We start from the raw sequence: 15,899 nt of genomic DNA on the forward strand, positions 1-15,899 counted from the left end.
TCTCCCAAGCCCTCACCCCCACCCTGCCTCTTCCCACTCAGCTCCACCCCCTCCCTCAAGTGCACCCCATCCCCGCTTCTCCCCCAGCACCTCCTGCATACCACAGAACAGATGATCACAGCAGGCGGGAGGTGCTGGGAGGGAGTGTGAGGAGTTGATTGGTGGGGCTGCCGGCGGATAGGAGGCACTGTAGGGGGAATGGGGGAGCTGGTTGCCGGTGGGTGCTAAACACCCACTAATTTTTTTCCATGGGTGCTCCAGCTCTGGAGTCGGCGCCTATGATTAAGTTTACTTTGGGGAGTAATCTTCAAAAGAGTTCTTTTCAAATGTCCTCTGGACTATAAACAATCTTGACTATCTTCTTGGAAGGTAGTGTGGTAAAAGTCTTGCCCTTGAACCAAGATTCTAGTTGTGTTAAGTCTTAGGCTCTACAAGCATTTTTCACTTTTATTCACTTGTAACCATTTCTAACCAATCTTTCATACTTTAACTCACTTAAAATCCTATCTTCTTTTGTTAGTGAACTTGTTTTACTTTTAATCTAAACCAACCCAATGCTGTGTTTGAATTAACTCCAGTTGGAGTGATAAGGTGTGCAATTTGTCTCTTTAGAGAAGCAAATGAACATTATTATTCCTCTGAATGGTGCAGGAGAGGCCTGGACATTGGAGAGCACGTGGTTTTGGGAAAAATTCGGGACTGGAGGGTATTGGCGTCATCTTGCCAGGTGTAACCAAGGCTAATGGAGGCCAAAGAGTAGCTGTGGTATAACTAACAGGCTGCTGGAGTCAGAGCTGCTGGTCCAGGGCTGCTTATCACACTGACACTTAGCGCATACCTGTATGCTGGCTGGGAGCATCCACACAAACAGCAGAGCATTTTAAGGCACCCAGGTTTACAGGGCAGGTGATGACTGTGACACTATATAAAATCTGGGGGACCCTTGAGGATATTATGAATACCGATATTGTAATGAGTTATGCCAGATATGCCATGTAAGATCAGCAAAAATGTTATAATTTGCCAAATATGATAATCACATTTGTGTGTGTATCACATTTGTATTTTGGGTTATAGATATGTATTTCAAACTTGGGCTATGCTTCTAGGTGACACCCCCAGACAGTTTGGCATCAGCATGGCTTAGCCTGCTTGATGGCCCATTAAAGAACATCAGTTATACAATTGACCCATTGAGAGAAGGCAGATGCACCTTATGACTCAGCAAGGCATGCAGGGGCATCCCTATGGACAGAACTCTAAGGCCTCCAAGGCCTGGACAGCTTGTGTTTGAAACAAAGGCAGCACATGCCGCATGGCAAAAGAGTATAAAAGGCAGCTGCATCTTCTCCACTTTGTCTTCAATCCTGCTTCTTATCTCTGGAGGAACTTTGCTACAAACTGAAGCTCTGAACAAAGGACTGAAAGACGGATCCAAGCTATGGATGTGTTCCAGAGGGACTTTCAAAACAGCAAACTCACCAATACTGCTAGGAACCTGATATATGGACTTTGAAGTCCTTGTATGTATGTGACTGTTTTACCATTTAGCATCTCTCTTCTTGTTCGTTCTTTTTTTCTTTATAATAAACCTTTAGTTTTAGACACTAAAGGATTGGCTGGCAGCATGGTATTTTGGGTAAGATCCAAACCTATACTGACCTGGAATGTGGCTGACCCTTTGGGGTCAGAAGAACATTTTGTATATGTGAACAGAGTTTAAAATAACTTCTCACTGTACTGGACCTAGGTGCTGATTCAGGGGCCAGAGAACTGGAATGCAATAAAAGGGGCTATGCGATTTCTTCTCTTTTGCTTCTTGATAACCAGTGTGGGGAATCAGAAGCACAGTTTGTGACTGGTTGAGGAAAATAACTTCAGTGTTACCCACCAGTTTTGGGAGTATCTACTCTCCCTTTTGCAGCCTGCCCTGACCTTGACATTTCCAATGAGGGTTGCCCAGGGCACCACGGGTCACAATGGCAACCCCCTCACTGGTCTGAATTGCATCCCAGAGTGACAGTAGCATCACCATTGTTTTTAACTATAAAGATGTGTTCACTGCAGAGTTACAGGTGCCATCACTCAAGTGGCTAGCCTGCCCCAGGTGTTAGTAGCCACCCTGAAAAGGTGTATATAATATGAGTTACTGTGACCTCACTGGTGTGGTGCTTTCCACTCCGATGTGGCCTATCAAGTTAATTGACCCCTTCCTCTTCATTAACCCCTTTCAAGGCTGATGTGGGGTGAACACTCCATCACAATCCCAAATGTTAAAACAAAAGTAACAAAACTCTCCTTTCCTAATCAGAGAAACTTGAGTAGTCAGCAGAATTTGTGTGTGAGCAACTGTAAGTGGTTCTCTTCTACTACCAGCAGTACCTCAGACTTGTCTCACTTCGGTTTCACTCAATCCTCTTCATTCAGATACTGATCTCAGTTATAGAGGGCAAATATTGATTGTATAATAGCATATCCTACTTTCCATATTATTCTCTATTCTAATCCTTATGTAGTCTGTTTTACTTGCTTTTCTGCTCCCTGCTGCACATTGAGATGTCCACAATTATTGCCAGGTCTTTTTCCTGAGTTGATACAGTTAATTTAGAGGTAGTAAGGGGTGTGAGTAATTCAAATTATTCCTTCCAATGTACACTTCCTTGCATTTGTCAGCTTTGATTTTTCATTAACCATTCTGTTGACCATTCACTTAGTTTGGGTAGACCCCTCTGACATGCCTCCACTCTTTTCCACTCTTGACTAACCTAAGCAATTTTGTGTCAGCTACAATTTTTGCCACCTCACTGCTCTTTCCTTTTTCAGTGGTCCTCATACAGAATCTTGTGACATCCTGATATTATTAACCTTTTGCAATGATGAAAATTGACCACATATTCTAACTCTATTTTTGTCTCTTAGCCAGATCCTGAGTCATGACAATATTTTGCCACTCTCACAATGGCTAGTTAGTTTCTTTAGTAGTCGCTTGTAAAGGACTTTGTCAAAGGAACATTGAAAGTATAAGGTCTGGTCTACATACAGATCTTATACTGATATAACTGTTTTGGTTTGTGTGTGTGTGTGTGTGTGTGTGTGTGTGGTTTTTTTTTTTTTTTTTTTTACTGAAATAGTTACATCAGCACAACCCCTCATATGGACACAGTTATACCAGTGTAAAGGTGCCTTATACTTGTATAGCTAATTCCAGTATGGGAAGGGAATAAGTTATATTACTATAACATCTGTATATAGATGCGGCCTAAATAAATTATGTCAAGTTGTTCTCCTTTATCCACTATCTTTTTGACACACAGAATTCTAATAGATTAGTGAGGCACACTTTTTCTTTATAGAAGATGTACTGATTAGTCCCTGTCACATATCTATAGCAGGCTACAGCTTAAATTCACACAGAAGCTGAAGAAACAACAAGGAGTCTGGTGGCACCTTAAAGACTAACAGATTTATTTGGGCATAAGCTTTCGTGGGTAAAAACCTCACTTTTTCGGATGTACCTATGAAAGCTTATGCCCAAATAAATCTGTTAGTCTTTAAGGTGCCACCAGACTCCTTGTTGTTTTTGTAGATACAGACTAACACGGCTACCCCCTGATACTTGACAGAAGCTGAAGGTAGAATAGGTGCTGGAACTTGGGGTGCTGCCCCCTGGCTTGAAGTGGTTTCCATTGTATACAGGGTTTACAGTTTGATTCAGTGGCTCTCAGCACCCCCACTATACTAATTGTTCCAGCACCCCTGGAAGGTAGTGCTGAACTTAGTAGCATGATGCTTGTTAAGTGGGTGTCTGCCAGGAAAACATTATACCAGTGCTCCAAAATCTGCACTGGCTACCTATTGGTTTCGAGGAGGAGTTTTTTTAAGGTGGTAGTTTTTGACCAACAAAGCTCTCAATTTCCTGGGATCATCCTGCTTAATAGACTGCTTTTCCATTCTCTGCCACAGTTGAGGTTAGCAGGGGTGCTCAAACTGGGACACATTTGGTATATAAGATAAGGCGCTCCTGGCCCCTTGACTTTGAAATTCACTCCCCTTCCACAAATCTGTTGGTCTTTCGGGCAAGCTGAAAAATTATCTTCTTCTTGAGCAGGCCCTTAGGGAGGGATGTGGTGTCTCGTATTTCATTTGGATATGTGAGGGGTAAGAGAATTTATATTTGGCCTGTAACATATTTCTGCTAGCTGGTGCTGTTATGAGTGTAGGGAATGTGCTGCTGCTTTCGTTTTCATAATGATTTTTGCATGATATTTTTAACAACTCACAAGGGCACATAGAGCCCAGGGCAGGCAGTATTTTGAGTGCTATTTAAATTCAGATAAAAAAATAACATAAAAGAGGGCCCCAGGCTCAAAGGACAGAGCCAGGAATCTATGGCTGGGGATACATGGTGCTGGAGGGAAGACTGCCAAAAATGGAAAACAGAAGTTAAACATGTCTGATGAAATGGGAATTGATTTTAATCCTGCTTCTAGATTGCTTTTTGGCCAAATACAAAGAAGCAATGCTGTGTTAGAACAGAATCAGGATTGTCAGATTATATGGTATGACTGTGAAGAGATTCAAAGTATGAGTGAGGTTTTAAATATTGTGTTTCAACAAGACAAAAATGCTTAGACTGCACCTTCTATCCGAGATTCTCAGTGTTCACAAACTTGGAAAGTGTTTACCCCATTTACAGATCAGGGCTGGCTCCAGGGTTTTGGCCGCTCCAAGCAGCCAAAAAAAAAAAAACCGCGAGCCCCCCCCGCCGCGGCCCCTCCCCCGCAGGTCCTTCGCTCCCAGCGGGAGTGAGGGACCGTCCACCGAATTGCCGCCGAATAGCTGGAGGTGCCGCCCCTCTCCCGAGCAGCTGCCCCAAGCACCTGCTTGCCAAGCTGGTGCCTGGAGCCGGCCCTGTTACAGATAGGAAGAATGAGGCACATAGAGGTTAAGTGACTTGTCAAAGAAGATAACATAACCAGAAGATAACACTGTAAAATCTGGGATTACAAAACAAGTCTCCTGATTCCAAGTATTATTTTCTTTGGTGATTATGCACTTTTAAATCACTAACTAAGTACTTGGTACAGTACAGAACACAAAATGGAGACAGTCCATGCCCTTAAGATTTTACAATCCATTAGACAATTGAGAATCTGATTGTCAATTTATTCTGAAAAAGACTATCTACTAGCAAATTTACAGTCCAAAGCCCTGATCCTCCAAACACTTAAACACGTGAGTAGATCCACTGAACTCAGGGGGGACTGCTGAAGTGCCTGCAGAATCTTGTTGTAATTATGTCCCAATCATAAGACCTTTGTGCTTCCATCTTCATAAGAGAGAGAGGCCATAAAAAGTACTTGTTAAAATTAATGAAAAACGAGGGAGTTTGCAGATGAGTGGGACTTGGCAGGTCTGCTGAAAGGTTGAGGGGAAAAAAGTCCAAAGCTGCATTCCAGGTGGTGGGAGCGGAGAAGGAATGCTATATTAATTCTCCCTGCAACCACACTGATGTCCAGGAGATATTTTTATTGTAGATAAAACAGGAATACTCTGCTACGTAACTCTGTCCTGAAGGGATGTTAAACATTTTTTTGCTTCCGTTTAAAAAGTTAAGGGGTATGTTTGTACTGCAGTGAGTGCTAACCAGTGGTGCAAGTAGATTTTAACTCTTACTGGTACAGTACCGACCCCCCAACCTCAACTCCCCCCCCCTTCCCCCTCCCACATTTTTTTCCTTGACTAGAGCCCTGTGGAAGCAGATATCCACAGATAGAAATTAGTATCCGCTGAACCGCAGAGCCCTCCCAGGAACTGCAGAGGTGAAAGGAGCAGATCATGGGGCCGCCGTTCCCAGGAGCCAGCGCCCCATGCCAGCAGCTCCTCTGGCACGGCTGCATCTCCCATCTGGGGTCTGTACAGCCCCGCTGGGGGCAGGGCTGAGGGCGGTACACCCGCTTCAAAGGAGCTGCCGGCGCGGGGAGCTGGCTCCTGGGAGTGGCGGTCCCACGTTCTGCTCCTTTTGCCACCTCTGTGCCGACAAAACTCCCAGTATAGACACAGCTATGGTGTTGGAAGAGTGCTTCTGTCAGTGTAACTAATGTCATTCAGGGAGGTGGGGTTCCTACACCGACATCCTGGCATAGCTGTTCCTGACACACTATTCCCTTTACTTCCAGCAGCCCCTGGGCTTTTTGCATGGGACCCAAATCCAGTCTGCTTCCTTCTCCTCTCGGCCAAACTCGAACCGTCACTGACTGAATCCGGTCTGCTTCCCTTCCCCTCCCCAGCCAAACCCGAACCCCCACTGACCGAACCCAGTCTGCTCCCCTTCCCCGCAGAAAAATAAATTCTAAATTATAACGTGTTACTCGGTGACAGTGTACTGTGTATAATGTATGTGATTTATTTTAAGATCCATGCTATGTTGTGCAAAGTCAAAACAATAACAATGTCAGCACTGTCAGGTTATTCATTTATTTTCATTAAATATGTAGACTAAATAATTAAATTAATAAATTTTCAACCGAACATGTATTAATTCTAATGAACAATGCCACATTATGCAGTATTCATTTTTGAAAGTTTTTAATAAGCGATGCCGGGGGGTGGGGGGAGGGAGCGCAAGGTGGAAGTTTTGCCTAGGGCGCAAAATATCCTTGCACCGGCCCTGACCCTAGCCTCTGTTTGCCAGAAGCTGGGAGTGGACGACAGGGGATGGATCACTTGATGATTACCTGTTCTGTTCATTCCCTCTACAGCACCTGGCATTGGCCACTGTTGCAAGACAGGATACTGGCCTAGATGGATCATTGGTCTGACCCAGTATGGCCGTTTATATGATACTTATGTAACCCTTCTGCCCATCTAAGTTGGCAGCAACAAGGGCCGGGTTCTGTATCTAGGGGTTCCGTTTCAATAACACAATGCAAAACCGGCTCGAGCCCCCACCCAGTGACCTGGGACAATTACATACCACCCCCCTGGGTACCTCTAAGAGGCAATACTTCCCCTCTCGCAAGCACGGAGTCTGAGTGTAGCAGAAAATGTTTAATGACATGAGGTAAACGACATCAGCATAAAATTGGAAAAACACCACAAACAGGATTCATAACACAAACCATGAGCAAAACCCACCCCAGCAAATTGGGCTGTGTCCTTTCCCTTTGGTTCTTGAATCCAGCAACCCAAAAATCACCCAGAGTCCCCAAAGTCCAACATCCCCAAAGTCTCTGGGGTCCAGCAACCACCCAAAGTCCCAAAAGTTCAACAACCCCCAAAGTCTCTGCCCCTGGTCAGTGCAGCCCCAGAGTAAAAGGGGGGGGCACGCAGGGTGTTAAGGGGCACCTTACGTGATCCGAGGCTGGCCAGCCGTCTGTTTCTCCGTGGGGGTTCCGCCGCAGCCTTTACCACGAGCCAGTCCACTTTCCTGCCATCCCACGAACTGCTCCGCTCTACAAGCTGCTCCGCTCCGCTCCGCTCACCGACCTGTGAGCCGTTCCAGCCGTCCCCGCAAACAGCTCCGCTCGCCGTTCCTAGGGCCACTCCAACCGGCCCCGCAAGGCTCCACACCGCTCGCTGCTCCTCCAGTCGTCCCCACAAATTGCTCCACCAGCTGCTGAGCAATATAGCTTCAGGCTCCCCCACTAGTTAACATAGCCTCAGTGATCTCGGCTCTTTAACATCAGCTCTTTTGTGATTTCAGCTCTTAGCGATTTCAGCTCATAGTAATAGTAGGGGAGCCCCAGTGCTGGTGCACCATTGGCCCAAAGTGAATTCAGCTCAGCAGCCTGTAACTAGACTCCTAAGGGAATCAAAGTTAGCTCTGATATTCCACAGTGGAGAGAGGAGGTGGTGCAATTGGTGTTTCGGACCCTCAGCGGAGGCCCATACCATCAGGTACAAATACCTGTCCCCATCCTCTCTCAATTCACTGGGTTTTGTAACCCATGCCCCTTGACAAGCAAATGCTACTTAGGTAATGGTGACAGATTCACTCAGTCCTTCTGTCATACAACAGTTCCACTGGCCTTGATTCACAGAATCAGGGTAACAAAACTTTGTTCTTCCTGCCCCAATAATAGAGGAACTGGGGATCCCACACCAGCCAAAGTAACCACTTTCAGTTGCTGTGTTTCCTGCCAGGCGAGTGGGTGTGCCTATGCAAATAAGATCAGCCCCTGGAGTTCTTTTCCACACTCGCCATAATTCACCACCAGATGTCAGGGTAGAGCTCATCCTGACTCTGCTTACACTTACACTGGAACCCCAGGGAACTCTGGAGTGGACGGTGATACTCCAAGGGCCTTTCTGAAGTAGGACAGGCACATATCCTGGAGAGAGCTGCTTACCGGTTTCTTTTCCATTCTTTTGTTTAACCCCATTTACTGACTGCTAGAAGTTCTGTGATTCTGCCTGGGATCCTGGGAGGGGAGGGAACGAGACTCCAGAGGCCTGCTAGAAAGACACCCTATAACACCTGCTAGGGTGGGGGATAATTGGACTCACATGTGTGCTCCCCTTGTAGCTCCTCAAGGGGGCACTCTACCACGGACAGGTTTGACTTGCATTAACTCCTTTTGTGCAACTGCTCTGCAAAACATAAGAACTTTAGAAAAGGTTTGACTGCCCATTCAGACAAAGGAGAGTGCTTGAACTCATACAGTCCCCTCAACCACTGTCTGGGCATGGTACTGCATTGGGTAACTTTAATTCTTTCTCTGTCTGGTGAGTTTGGTCCTGAGTCCTTATACAATGATGACTTATAACCTTCATGACAGTAGCAACTCTGGTCATAACAATAGATACAGTAAACTTGGGCTGATAATTTATCTTTTATATAGACAATCTAACTCAGATTTTCATGCCTACATTGCTTTTCTTTCAGAGATTCATGTATTACATTTAAGCGAATAAAAGCTTTCATTTAGCTGGGCTGTCTGTGTGTCCTTTTTACACGTACACTAATTTCATTATAGTTATTTTTCAGAAGACTAGGTTAGATTTAAAATGTAAGGTGCAAAACAAAATCGCAGGGTACAAGCAAACCCAGCCTAGTAATGACTTAGTTTCTCTTAAATCGCAGGGATGATTCTGAGCTGGTCTCTATCCAAACAAATCATCAAATATCATATCATCTAATTTGGATACACCACTTAGACACAAATAAATATAAAAAAACCTCTAAATATAATTTATTACTCACAGTATAACTATAACTGCTTTGGCCAAACCACTATAAAACAGTAGCCTATGACTCTACAACAGTGATGATACATAATTTTATCAAACTAAAATCTCTAAGTACAGTAATATTGTATATTATAATACCATAGTATGGCAATTTCTAAGGTGCTTCTGACCCCAAATTACCTGCTGTTATTCAGTGCAATAAAGAACAAATAGAAACTGAAATACTAAGAAGTTAATGTCTTAACATTACTAGTGTATAGATGCATCAAAGGTACGTATTGTGCAAAAGTATATATAAAGGAAAACACATCACAAGACTCCCCCCGCACATTCTGTCCTTTTCTATCTACTTTGTTTATTTTTATGGTGTTGTAAGAGAAGTGTTGAGTGTGATTTTGCATTCAGATATTCAGAAAATTGCAGTTACTCTATTAATACTTTATGGCATCTTTTATGCAAAAGATCCCAAAGTGCTTTACAGAAAGTGTGTACAGGAATTAATTAATCTATAATTGAAATGCAGCTACCTCTGGGGAAGAAACACAGCAGCTATTCTATGCCAGAAATTTACTTAACTATTACTTTGAAAAGAAGTGAAGAATATCATATCAAATTGAAACCACAATGAAAATATAAAAGTAGACAGATTGTAAATATTGGTATCTGATTTAGAATGTGGGATTTTTCAGAGAAAAATTAACATGATATACAAGTAACCTCAGATTTATCAGGTTTTAAGAAAATATTAAAAACCAACAGATGATTACATTGCTCTAACACACACAAGCTTTTAAATCTTGAGGTTAGATACTCCATGAAGGGGATGAGTTATTTCCTAAGCATGCTCACTGATCTTTATTGCTTATGCAAGATGCTGATAAGAAACCTCAGATTACTCATTGCAAAACTCTTACATTCCTAACATAAAGGTCTGTGCATGATGGAAGACTAATACATGAAGGCAAAAGTGGAGTAAGATTATTTTATTTTCCATCATTAGTGCAAATGTTATAAAGGATGTGTTATGCAAGGCCCTGGGATATGCTTTCACTCTTGTTCATGGATTCATAGGACCAGACTCTCAGCTGGCATAAATTGGTGTGGCTCCACTGAAATCAATGAAGCCATGCAGATTAATACCAGTTGAGGAGTTGGTCCATAGATTTTAAGGCCAGAAGGGTCCATTATGATGATCCAATTTTACCTATTGCATAAAATAGGGCGTAGAATTTTACCTAGTGATTTCTGCATCTAGCCCAAGAAATTGTGGTTGAACTAGAATGTATATTTTATAAATATTTATATTTTACAAAGATTTAGTCTTAACTTAACAAATCCACATATTGAAGAATTTACCTCACCCCTTAGTAATCTATTCCAATGCTTAATTATTTTCACTGTTAAAAATTTACATCTTATCTCTAGTTTGAACTTTGCTGACTTCAGCTTCCAGTGTTGGACCTTGCTATGCCTAGGTGTGTTAGATTAAGGAGCCCTTTAATATCTGATATCTTCCCTCTTTGTAGGTTGTGAACAAGTTGACTCTTAACCTTCCCTTCGCTAAACTAAATAGATTAATCTCTTGTAAATAGATTAGACTCTCACTGTAGGTGTGTTTTCCAGACTGAGAAAATTTCTTATAGCTCTTTTTTGATCCTTCTCCAATTTGTGAACATCTTTTTTTAAAATGTGGACATTATCCTTGGACACAATATTTCATTAGTGGTCTCATGAATGCCATATACAAAAATAATTGGAGTCCCAGAGTTTAAGGCCAGAAGGATCACCAGATCATATAGTCTGATCTCCTGTATATCATAGGCCACTGACACCACCAAGCACCCACACACTAAACCCAACAAGCCCATTTTCCACTCCTGCTTGATATTCCCCTATCTATACATCAAGGGATCATGTTAGGCCTTTTTGCCACAGCATCACCCTGGGAACTGATGTTCATCTGGTTATCAAAGTACTTTTTGGAGTCACTGCTTTCCAGGATGCAGTCTCCCCTCCCACTCCCCCCTTTTGTAAGTATGGCCTATGTTCTTTGTTCTTCTATGATTTACCTTACATTTGGTTGTATTAAGAAGCATGTTGATTGACTGCACCCATCTTACCATATGATCCAACCTGCTCTGTATCAGTGATCCTATCCTTGACATAATTTATCATCCCACCAATCTTTGTGTCATCTACAAACTTATCAGTAATGAGTTTGTATTTTTTCCAGTTCATTGATAAAAATATTGAATAGCTTCCCCCTGGCCCCCTGTTGTTGTTGTGGTTTTTTTTTTTTGTTTTGTTTTTGTTTTGTTTTTGTTTTTTTGCTATGTGCACCAATGCCTTTTTAAAACTTGGCACTTGCTTCTGTCAGAGATGGCAGACACATGGAGCCCATAAAGCTCCGCGCTATTGTCATGAGTGTTGCAAACACAGGATGTACGATCCCCCCGTTTCCTGTTGGGGCTCCTGGGCCTTTCTTCTGTCCACTCTTTCCTTCTTCATACAGTCTGAAATATTCATCCTCCAGGCCCTCCGTTCATGGCCCAGTACAGCACTGGCTTGAAGGGTCTCACTGTACATGTCATCCCGAGTCCTCTTCTTTCCCCTCCTTACCTGGCTCAGGCATTGCATGAGTGTGGAAGGCCACAATGGAGCAGCTACAGATAAAACACACAGAGGTACCATTATTAGTACAGTCACAGTGAAAGTCAAGTTTCAGAACTCCCTTCCCTTTGACCCCCATGTGGAGGAAATAGAGAAAATGGACTCCTGTGTCAGTTGGTGTGAACTCTGACATTGTAGTAACTGTTATCTGGAGACAACAGCAACAGTCCAATGTTTCAAAAACAGACTCCAAGGAGAAACTGCTGAGCTTGAATTGATATGCAAATTAGATACAATCAACTTAGGTTTAAATAGAGACTGGGAATGGCTGAGCCATTACAAACATTGAACCTATCTCCCCATGTAAGTACTCTCACACTTCTTATCAAACTGTTTGTACTGGGCTATCTTGATTATCACTTCAAAAGTTTTTTTTTCTCTTACTTAATTGGCCTCTCAGAGTTGGTAAGACAACTCCCACCTTTTCATGCTCTCTGTATGTATGTATATATCTCCTCAATATATGTTCCATTCTATGCATCCGAAGAAGTGGGCTGTAGCCCACGAAAGCTTATGTTCAAATAAATTTGTTGGTCTCTAAGGTGCCACAAGTACTCCTGTTCTTTTTGCGGATACAGACTAACACGGCTGCTACTCTGAAACCAGTCCAATGTAAGAACACCCTTTGGTGCACTGGTGTCATACACGGAGCAGTATGATCTCATATCTAGATGGCAGTATACTGAATTTGGGTAAGACTAATAACCAACATGTGGGACAGTATTATGTTTATAGCCTGAACTAACAGTGTCAGTATAGTGTGTCAATTTATATGTTGGAAAAAAATATATTCCTGGTGGAGAGGGCCAGTACTGTGCAGTGATCAACCATCAAAGGTATTTTTATGGTAAATTGAAGTGCAAGATCTCAAACTCAAAATTTGTATTACACCAAAAAGGCATGTATATAGATTGATCATACGGCAATGTCCCCTGTACCTGTTATCTTCACTGTATTGTGGTGTATGCATCAGAAAATCAGGGCTTTAAGCAAAAGGTATCAAGTACTACCCCACATATTTCCTGTGGGAAATCAATCCCAAATTATATATGCACCAAAAGAACCATTCAAGCTCAGGTAACAATACAAAGAACTGAATAATTGTTTTCATTTGGCCTGCGGTTACAGCAAATGTATAGCAGGTACCAGAACACGCTTATGTAACTAATCATCCCAGACAGTTAATCACAGCCTAACAAATTTCTTAGCCTTCTCATGGAAATCCAGTAAGGCCCTAAATTTATGTGATCGGGTTTATTAATAATCACCCTATCAAGGGGGCGGTGGGACTTGTAGCCTATACATAAGGCATAAGTATAAGTTAAAGTAGTAATGCAATGAGCCTACAATCTCAAGGCCTGTAAGATAATAGTTGAGCTAAACTGATCAAGGCATAAGGCCCAGAAAGCCTTAGCATAAGCAGCTATCAAAGAGGAACCCTAGATCATAAGATATCACAATACAGACAGCTGCTAAACTGCTGACAGGTAACCACAAGATGCTAGTTTATGCCAGTTTGAGATATTTTAAAGTTAGGAAAATCAGCAGATGTCCAACCACAAAGATGCTATGGTAACTAATTGATGTTTATGCTAATAAGCTTGAGGTAAAAGGATTAGTAACCTATGGGAGAATGGCATCCCAACATTAGTAGGGTGAGGAAATACAAATAAGGAAAAGGGGAGAAACCTCTACTGAATATTCATTAGGCATAGTGGTGTCCGCTAACACATTATAAAAGTTATAACCTGGTCTGTGTGCCTTGGGAGATGTAACTCTTGGGAGATGCCAGGATGATGACCACTGGTTGATGGTAATGCTGAGTCTGATGAGGAAGATAATGACTAACACTTCAGGTTGTTTTGCAAGGGATGGTGCGAGTATATGGATGCTCAGATGCACATTCTATATTATCTCTATCTACCCTGCTGTGTTGGAGTGTTTTCAACTTTGCTAACTGTGTTAATAAAACTTTTACGAATACAGAGGGTTTTTCCTAGGTGTGAGTGTTGCAAATGGTGCACATTGGGGTTCCCAACTGAACAGTAATTTTAATAATACCGGGCCTGATTCTGGGACAAGAACCTGTCAAATCTCAGAGCACTAACTGGGATCTTAAGTCATCAATATAATTAATATATAATCAATAGATCAGGCAACTCTCCCCTAAAGTTTTTTAAACAAGATACTGTATGCTTATTGACACTTCAGTTTCAGAGCGCTTGTGCACAGCACTGCTCTCCAGTCCCAGTCATGGGGAGTATGGCTTGCCAAAGGTGAGGGGGTGGAGAAATGAGAAGGGAATTGTTCGGTTGCATGAAACGATATGAATATAGGGCAATGGCACTGAGTACTAACACTATTTCCCACAGGTGGTGGTGATTTTAGGTCAGGGGTGGGGCAAACTTTTTGGCCTGAGGGCCGCATCGGGTTTCGTAAATTGTGTGGAGGGCCAGTTAGAGGAGGAGGTCGTGGCCCCCCCCATCTGCTCCCCCAGGATTCCTGCCCCATCCAACCCCCCGTTCCCTGATGCCCCGCCCCCGGGACCCCTGCCCCATCCAACCACCCTTACTCCCTGTCCCCTGACTGCCCCCTTTCTCCCCCCACTGCCCCAACCCCTATCCACACCCCCGCCCCCTGACGACCACCCCGAACTCCCCTGCCCTCTATCCAACCCCCATGCTCCCTGCCCCCTTACCGCGCTGCCTGAAGCACCGGTGGCTGGCAGCGCTACAGCCGCGCTGCTCAGTTGGAGCCGGGCCATACCGCTGCCACCACCACGCAGCACAGAGCACTGGGTCAGGCCAGGCTCTGCAGCTGCACTGCCCCAGGAGCTCACAGCCCTGCCACCCAGAGCATTGTGCCGGCAGTGGAGTGAGCGACCTGAGGCTGCTGAGGAGGGGGAACAGCAGGGGAGGGCCGGGGCTAGCCTCCCGGGGCAGGAGCTCATGGGCCAGGCAGGACAGTCCCGTGGGTCGTAGTTTGCCCACCTCTGTTTTAGATACCTCATTCCTCAGGGTAACAAAGGCAGTGAGAGCACAGCTGTTCCTGGAGTCCAGAAGCCATTCAGGTCTGTATGCTGCTAGCCTGTTTACTGCAGTAGAGCCTGCACAGGAGAAATAAAGCTGTCATCCGTAGAAACTTTCAGAAGAGGATTGCAGAGTACCTCCCTGGAAGTTTCATTGAGATCTCTCAGGAGGATTCAAAGGACATCCCTGGGTACATAAACAAATTGCTCCACGTTCCGGGCTCCAGCCTAACTCTAAGGGAATGAAAAGCAGGTAACAACCTCTCTGTTGTACTGTGGCCTCTTCTAGTACTAGTAAATTGGTGAAAAGTCAATAGCTGTGTCCTACTACACTAGAGTCTGGCACCTTCAGTACATTAAATACTAATGGAAAATGCATTCACGCACTTACCCAAGGTTCCTTCCCTGCATCCGGCTAGCCCATACTTAACTGCTAGGACCATCTGGACTGTGGTCAAGCCTCAAACAGGTTCTGGCTTGTGGCATAGCTGGACCTCCTTGGTTGCATGTGTCCCATCATCCTTCTCCTTCTTGCTGTTCATGGCAGGGCTCTGTGGCTTGGGCTTCTTGGAGGTATCCACGGTGGTCTGCAGAGTACTAGTGGTAAAAGCAGCAGGTCTGTGTCTCAGCACCGGATTAATGGCTGGCCTCCCTGGTCTTCTGGCATGCCTGCCTTAATTCCTTCACTTTCACACGGCATGTCTGCTGATCCCAGTCATACCCCTTCACTTGTATCCCGCAGGCAATCTGCTTGTAGATGTTGATGTTTCTATGACTGCTTCGTAGCTGTGCCTGCACAGCCTCTTCTCCCAACATTCCCAGGAGATTCAATACCCCTGTCTATCCCAGGCAGGAGTGCATCTGGAGCATGTAGCTGGCCTGATCAGGTTGGCAGTTGCGCACAACAGGGGAGAGCTGCTAGGTGTGCTTGCCAAGCTGGGCAATCAGGAAAAGGCTTCCAGTCTCAGTAACCTCTAGGCAGTGGATTTCACAATTGAGGCCAGAGTGG

Source organism: Terrapene carolina, unplaced genomic scaffold (assembly GCF_002925995.2).
Source record: "Terrapene carolina triunguis isolate 2854851 unplaced genomic scaffold, T_m_triunguis-2.0 Scaffold211, whole genome shotgun sequence".
In the NCBI taxonomy this organism is placed as follows: domain Eukaryota; kingdom Metazoa; phylum Chordata; order Testudines; family Emydidae; genus Terrapene; species Terrapene triunguis.